Genomic DNA, 8,105 nt, shown 5'->3' with positions numbered 1-8,105 from the left:
CACGTCTTGACTTTTATAGCACCCACTGCTCTCTAGCTAGCATAATGGCTCATGGGATTTTGATACTGTTTCTGTAATCTATTTTCCTACTGAGCTAAGTATCTAAGAGCTGGTGCTAGCAGCCGGATCGCTGTGTCGGTGTGGAGCACAGAGTTGATCCTGGAAAGTAATCTGGGGGACCAGAGATCTGAACTTTAGAATGGGGCTAGCTCAGTTGAAGGATCTGAGGGTTTAACAAGTTGCCAATTCTCATCTTCAGCTATTGCTAAAAATAAGCCTCAAAGCTTGCATAAGAATCCCAATAACGTAACTACCAGATTGCATTATTCTAATAAACGCATGGGTAACTTTTGATTTTATAAAATTTTGATTGCCCTGTGGAAGCTGTTCATCTTTTTATCTTGAAAAAATTCAAAGGTTGCCAATGGTGTAAAAGCCACGTGGACGGTGACTGTACAGGCATTGGTTAACTGACTCCTGTGCATGAGTTACCGCCATCTTTCACATACTCTGACCTGAGTAGGAAGGTCAGCTCGCAGCTCCTCTGAATGGACTTGTGGGAACTTCTCTGGAACCAAATGCATCTATGGTGAAGCTTCATCCTGGGCGCAACATTCTTATTTGAGCAACATTACCTGTACTCCCCCCAACTCCAGGTCCACACCATCAACTTCAACACACAGTCTTGCTACAACTCTCTAGTCTCACTGCCTCCCTCCAGTCTCACTGCCTCCCTCCAGTCTCACTGCCTCCCTCCAGTCTCACTGCCTCCCCCCAGTCTCACTGCATCCCTCCAGTCTCACTGCCTCCCTTCAGTCTCACTGCCTCCCCCCAGTCTCACTGCATCCCTCCAGTCTCACTGCCTCCCCCCAGTCTCACTGCATCCCTCCAGTCTCACTGCCTCCCCCCAGTCTCACTGCCTCCCTCCAGTCTCACTGCCTCCCCCCAGTCTCACTGCATCCCTCCAGTCTCACTGCCTCCCTCCAGTCTCACTGCCTCCCCCCAGTCTCACTGCATCCCTCCAGTCTCACTGCCTCCCTTCAGTCTCACTGCCTCCCCCCAGTCTCACTGCATCCCTCCAGTCTCACTGCATCCCTCCAGTCTCACTGCCTCCCTCCAGTCTCACTGCCTCCCTCCAGTCTCACTGCATCCCTCCAGTCTCACTGCCTCCCTCCAGTCTCACTGCCTCCCTCCAGTCTCACTGCATCCTTCCAGTCTCACTGCCTCCCTCCAGTCTCACTGCATCCTTCCAGTCTCACTGCCTCCCTCCAGTCTCACTGCCTCCCTCCAGTCTCACTGCATCCTTCCAGTCTCACTGCCTCCCTCCAGTCTCACTGCCTCCCTTCAGTCTCACTGCATCCTTCCAGTCTCACTGCCTCCCTCCAGTCTCACTGCATCCTTCCAGTCTCAGTGCCTCCCTCCAGTCTCACTGCCTCCCTCCAGTCTCACTGCCTCCCTCCAGTCTCACTGCATCCTTCCAGTCTCACTGCCTCCCTCCAGTCTCACTGCATCCCTCCAGTCTCACTGACTCCCTCCAGTCTCACTGCCTCCCTCCAGTCTCACTGCCTGCCCCCAGTCTCACTGCCTCCCTCCAGTCTCACTGCATCCTTCCAGTCTCACTGCCTCCCTCCAGTCTCACTGCATCCCTCCAGTCTCATGGCATCCTTCCAGTCTCACTGCATCCCTCCAGTCTCACTGCCTGCCCCCAGTCTCACTGCCTCCCTCCAGTCTCATGGCATCCTTCCAGTCTCACTGCCTCCCTCCAGTCTCACTGCCTCCCTCCAGTCTCACTGCCTCCCTCCAGTCTCACTGCCTCCCTCCAGTCTCACTGCATCCCTCCAGTCTCACTGCATCCCTCCAGTCTCACTGCCTCCCTCCAGTCTCACTGCATCCCTCCAGTTGCAAACAACAGAATTATTTTCCTATAGGTCAAGGCTACAAATCCAAAGATATCTCCCCCTCTTCCTCCCTCAACTATCTCCCTCTCTACTTCACCTCTCCATCTCTCTGTTGTCTCTCACACCCTTTAGGGAATGATCCTTTGGAGCCTCTTTCAGCTTTTGGTATCCCTTTTGGGTTTGTAGCATTGATCCTCTGCCTCTATGATCACAGGGCTTGCTGTGTCTTTACCTGCTCCTGCCTTTTAGTGGCCTCTCTCGTCTCTCCATGTATGAGGTAACAATAATATTGTTTTAAGGACTCCTTTTCAACTTAATTAATTATATTGGAAAGATCCCACTTCTGTATAGGTCTCCATTCTGGGATGCTCAGGATTAAGAGTGCAACATAGAAAATTCGAGTTATAGACAGCTCAACCTATAGCAAGTAGCTTTAGTCAGCAAAGCCAGACACTAAAAATAGCCCAAATGCCCTTCAAATAGGGAATGGATGAACACGCACTGTATTTTTACATAACAGGATATTACTCAGAAACAAGCAGATGAGTTGCTAATATGAATACCACCTTAGATGGATCACAAGTTCTGAGGCACTAAGTGGAAGAAATTGGAGCAGAAGGCAACACTCAACAATGGTTCCACACTCACCAGTGGTTCCACACTCACCAATGATTCCACAATCACCAATGGTTTCACACCCACCAATGGTTTCACACCCACCAATGGTTCCACACTCACCAGTGGTTCCACACTCACCAATGATTCCACAATCACCAATGGTTTCACACCCACCAATGGTTCCACACTCACCAGTGGTTCCACACTCACCAATGATTCCACAATCACCAATAGTTCCACACCCACCAATGGTTCCACACTCACTAGTGGTTCCACACTCACCAATGATTCCACAATCACCAGTGGTTTCACACCCACCAATAGCTCCACACCCACCAATGGCTCCATACCCACCAATAGCTTCACACCCACCAATGGTTCCACACTCACCAGTGGTTCCACACCCACTGGTTCCACACTGACCAATGGTTTCACACCCACCAATGGTTTCACACCCACCAATGGTTCCATACTCACCAGTAGTTCCACACCCACTGGTTCCACACCCACCAATGGTTCCACACCCACCAATGATTCCACACCCACCAATGATTCCACACCCACCAATGATTCCACACCCACCAATGATTCCACACCCACCAATGGTTTTATACCCACCAATAGTTCCACACTCACCAAGGGTTTCACACTCACCAATGTTTCCACACTCACCAATGGTTCAGAATGCTCCTACTTGTAGCATTCCATAGGATGCATAGACACAAGCACAGGAAACAGATTAGTATTCTCAGTTACAGAAAATATGGGGGGATTTCCAAAGAGACTCTGGGGGCTGATGAATGACTGTCATCAGCATCTTGGCATTAAAGCTGGCATATATGACTGTACATGTTTGTATAAACCTATAGAACCACATCGCAAAAGAACTAATTATATGCAACTTACACGACAGTAAGTTTGACCCACCCCTCCACAATGGAGTTAGAAAACTTGGATATTAAAGGCTATGGGCTGAACATAATTTGTTCTCTTGCCTCCCCAAAAATTGTGTGGAAATTGAGTCCTCATCAGGCGATGCAGAAATGGAATCTGCAGGCCTATTTAAGAGGTGGTTAGGGCTCTGCTCTCACCCACGGGTGAGTCTGTTGATGTGACTAAGTAGTGGCACAATGGATTATCTAGACTGGGTCTGTTGTGGAAGCTTGTCGGCCTGGGTCTCTTTTATGCTGCCCATCTCCTGCCTTCGACACCTTGGGTGCAGCTCCTCAAACACAGGGCAGAGTATGAGCCAAAATAAGTTTACCCCAGGGATAGAGAAATGGCTCAGTTGGGTGAGAGTCTTTGCTTGGCAACCCCAAGAAGGCAAGGATGTGAATCAGGCTAGTCATGTGGACCCATGGGGCACATGCACGCAGGCAGGCACACACACACACACACACACACACACACACACACACACCATACACAGAAAGAAAAACAATAACAAAAGACTATGCTTTATCTATTCTGTGGTATTGTATTATTAGCAATAAAAACTGGAGAAGACATTCATACAGAGGAAACTCACACACACACTCACACACATGCACAGACACACCATATACTTCCTCCTCACACATAAACATTAACTTAAAATTAATCACTATCAAGGTAAAAGCTGAAACTACTGAAGTCTTAGAAGAAAACAGAAAACTCTTAGAAACCCAGGAGAAAGTAAAATTTTCTTAGATCTGGTCTGAAATGCAGAGTCTATATAAGGAGAGGGAGGCAGAGACAGAGAGGGAAATGAGACTTCACCAGAATTTTAAATATGTCCTCTTGACGAAGGAGTTCTCTGGGATATTTAAAGAATTCTCAGAAAACAAGTGACGTCCAAGAGCAGGATTGGAGCAAGTGTATTTAAGAAATGGATAAGCATAAAAGATGCTCATGGTAAGTAGATGCCAAGGAGCTGGAGAATGCAATCCAATAGCAATGTTGAGAACACTTTAAAACAGCTAAAATAAAACGGACAAAACAAGTGTTGGCAAGCACTTGGTGCAGCCCCTGGAAACAGACAAGTGCTGCATTGCCAAGGGTGTGTGTGCTAGCTAGCCTTATGCCAACTTGACACAAGCTAGAGCCTTCTGAAAGGAGCGGACCTCAACTGAGAAAATGCCTCCATGAGATCCAGCTGTAAGGCGTTTTCTTAGTTAGTGATTGATGGGGGAAGGGCCCAGCCCATTGTAGGTGGTGCCATCCCCTGGGCTGGTGGTCCTGGGTTCTATAAGAAAACAGGCTGAGCAAGCCATGTCTAGACAGTAAGAAGCACTCCATGGCCTCTGCATCAGCTCCTGCCTCCAGGTTCCTGCCTGAGTTCCTGTCCTGACTTCTTTTGGTGATGAACAGTGATATGGGAGTATAAGCAAAGAGTCCCTTTCCTCCCCAACTTGCCTTTTGGTCACGGTGCTTCACTGAAGCATTAGAAACCTTAACTAAGACAGAGTGTAAATAGTATTGCCACTTTAGACAACGAATTGCCAGGTTTTCATAAGGATAAACATGCATTTTATTGTTGTTGGTTATGTGTGTGTGTGACACAGACAGGAGACAAAGAAGGGGAGGAGGTGAGAGGGCCATGCAAGTATCTTGACATGTTTGTGGAGGCTAGTGGATATTTGTTTTGTTTTGTTTTCTTTGTTTTTGTTTCTCTTTGTAGCCCTGGCTGTCCTGGAACTCATTCCATAGACCAGGCTGGCCTTGAATTCAGACATCTGCCTGTCCCTGCTTCTTGAATGCTGGGATTAAAGGCATGGACTGCCACCAATCAGCTAAGGGACAGCTTTTAACCCCTCTTTTCTCTGTGAGTTCCAGGTACTAAACTCAGGTTTTCAGGTTTGCACTACAGGTATCTTTACCAGCTGAGCTATCTTGGTGACACCAAAACATGAGTTTGATATACTCATCCTTTCCTCCCTCCCTCTGTCCCTCCCTCCCACTTCCCACACCTTCCTTGGAAGAGTCTGACTTTGCTTCCTCCAGTAACTGATTCCTGTAGCACTCACTGCCTTATACTTAGGGAGAATGAATTAAGGCTGCATTCACTGAGCTCTTCAAAATAACAACTTGCCAGGAATTAAGAAGAAAGACATTTCAAATATACAGAGACGGTAGTTTTTTTTTCCCCCAGCGCAAGTATTATATATGATGGTTCTGTTTGCAGTTTTGTTTTTGAATTTTGATTTCTGCCAAGTGTCATTCCACAGAGATGTGAACACCCTCCTTGAACTTTGACTGAATAATACAATCACGTACAGGTAGTTCTAGTACCTGTTGGGGCCATTTTCTCATCGTTGAAATAGAGCACTTGAGACAAATCCTCATATTAGGAGGAAAGGTTTATTTTGGCTCATAGTTTTCAGTCTATTACCACTTGGCCCTGTTGCTTTGCGGCCAGGTGATATACCACTGGAGGACACAGGTGAGGGAAACTGGTCACTCATGGTAGCTGGGAAACAAAATGAAAGACAGGAAGGAGCTGGGTCCCAATATTGTCCTCAAAGCTACATCTCAGTGTCCTTCTTCCCTGGAGGTTCCAATGGTGCCCCAGGCAGAAGACAGAGCTTTCAACCCAGGGGCTTTCGGGGACAGTCTCACTCTGAAGCCTGATGAACACTGTTGTATCAGATAAAGGATTTCATGTTGTGTGAGAGCGGGGACATTTGACAGAAGAAATGGTGTTTTTATTTCAGCCTTGGAGGACAAGTAGAACTTCACCATATAAGGAAAAGAAACATGGCTTCGAAGGCAAAAACACAAGGCAAAGTAAAGCTCCCTCAGCCTCAGAAGAGCTGGGAAGCACAGTGGGCTGGGGTCAGAGCTGAGATGAGCTTCCTTCTGTCCTTCATAGGGACAGACAAGGAGGGAACCGTCCTTGGGACTGAGAGGACAGAGAATGTATGGAGCTTTCTGAATAATTCAGGGCAGAAGGAATAGTTGATAGTCAACACCTCTTCTTCAAACACATGATTGTGATCTAAAACAAAAACTAAAACCTGTGGGTTGATGTTAAGGTGATACATGATTGGACAGTGGAGAGGTAGGTGGGAAAAAGGTTAGGAAAATGGAAGAGGAGGAGAGGGAGAATTTCGGGAGAAACAGAGATGGAGGCAGATGTGTATGTTTCTCTCCGCGCATCTCTAGCTTGTTGATGAGGTTGTTGTCATTATTTCTAGGGGGTTCTATAGGCATTTTTATCTCATATTAGAAGGGCAGTTTGTTTCTTTGTCCATTGGGTGTAAGTTTATTGTGTAGAGGGTTTGTGGATTGAGAATTTGACATATAAACCTGTTTGATAAGCTTCAGAGTCATGTTTGTGCCGGGTGGTGGAGGAATGAAACACGCTAGGGCGGCCATATCCACTGGGCCAGAAGCAACAGGGTGGGCGGAGTGAACCACCTGGGAACGAACGGAGTGGAGACAGTGGCTTGCAGACCGTGTGACAAAGTCCAAGCACTCCCAAGGAGTGAGACTGCTGGGCCTATAAAAGATTAGGCCATCCTTTTAATATTTACTGCAACAAAACCATGTCTTTTCTTATGAATTTTTAGGTTGAGTATACATTTTTATCACAAATTTAAATGATAATACATAGTTTCGAGCTTGTCTTAGCCACATTTTAGAATGAATGACATGAAATTACTTACTGGTATCATTTAGGAAGATAAAAAGTTTTAAATAAAAACATAATACACAAACTCTTTTTTTTTAACTTTTAACGTATTTCTTCTTTACTCACCTTTGAAGGGTATTATGGACATATGTCTTATATTTGAAAGGCCGTTACTTTTCACCATATGTTTCTTTGTATCAGGAGGTGTATGTGTTTTTATTTATATATTATAAATATTTTCTAAGCAATAAAGCTCTAAAAGTATGAACATTTTCTTCTGGGGTGAGTTTTTTCTGGATTGGGTATACATATGAAGTTATAACTAGTGGTAATTTACATCTGATTAAAATTCTATAAATGTATTGTAGTCTATGATACTTTATTGAGGTGTCTATTAATGAGATAAATCAAGTCCCCCATACCCCAGTCAGTCCATGTCTCCCGTAACACAGAAAACACATTAAAGGACACAAGGTTTGCCCTTCATGTATTTATCACTGCATGGAGAAAAGTAATTAAGCCATCAGGAAATGGAAAAACGGTAAACTTTCTAGGCTAATGGAGACATCTTCAATCCAGGAAAGTGAGTATGTTTGTTGACTTGACCCCACATGGTTTTAGTACATAAGATTTTTGGAGCACACAACTGGGCCTTTCAGAAGATAAATTTATACCTTCATCTCCACAAGACAGCTGGATAGGAGGTTTAGACATCCTCATCATTCAGTTCAGGGGGATCTGAGGTGTGACAAAGTTCCGGAAACAACTGTATAATAAGCGGGAAGAAACTTTACAGACATTGCCATCCCAGTCTGTAGGATGTGGTTATTTGAACTCCTGATTTCCTTTCTTTCTTCTGCTTTCTCTTCTGTGCCAGGCACAGAAATTGGGATGTGTGGATGAGTAATCAGCCATGCCTACCCAGCACAAGGGAGCAGCCAATTAAGAAAGCACATGCTTCCACATTTCCCCTCGGG

This window comes from Micromys minutus (genome assembly GCF_963924665.1).
Source record: "Micromys minutus genome assembly, chromosome: 14".
In the NCBI taxonomy this organism is placed as follows: Eukaryota; Metazoa; Chordata; class Mammalia; order Rodentia; family Muridae; genus Micromys; species Micromys minutus.
The sequence above is the reverse complement of the archived record's forward strand: the minus strand, read 5'-3'. Positions refer to the sequence as shown.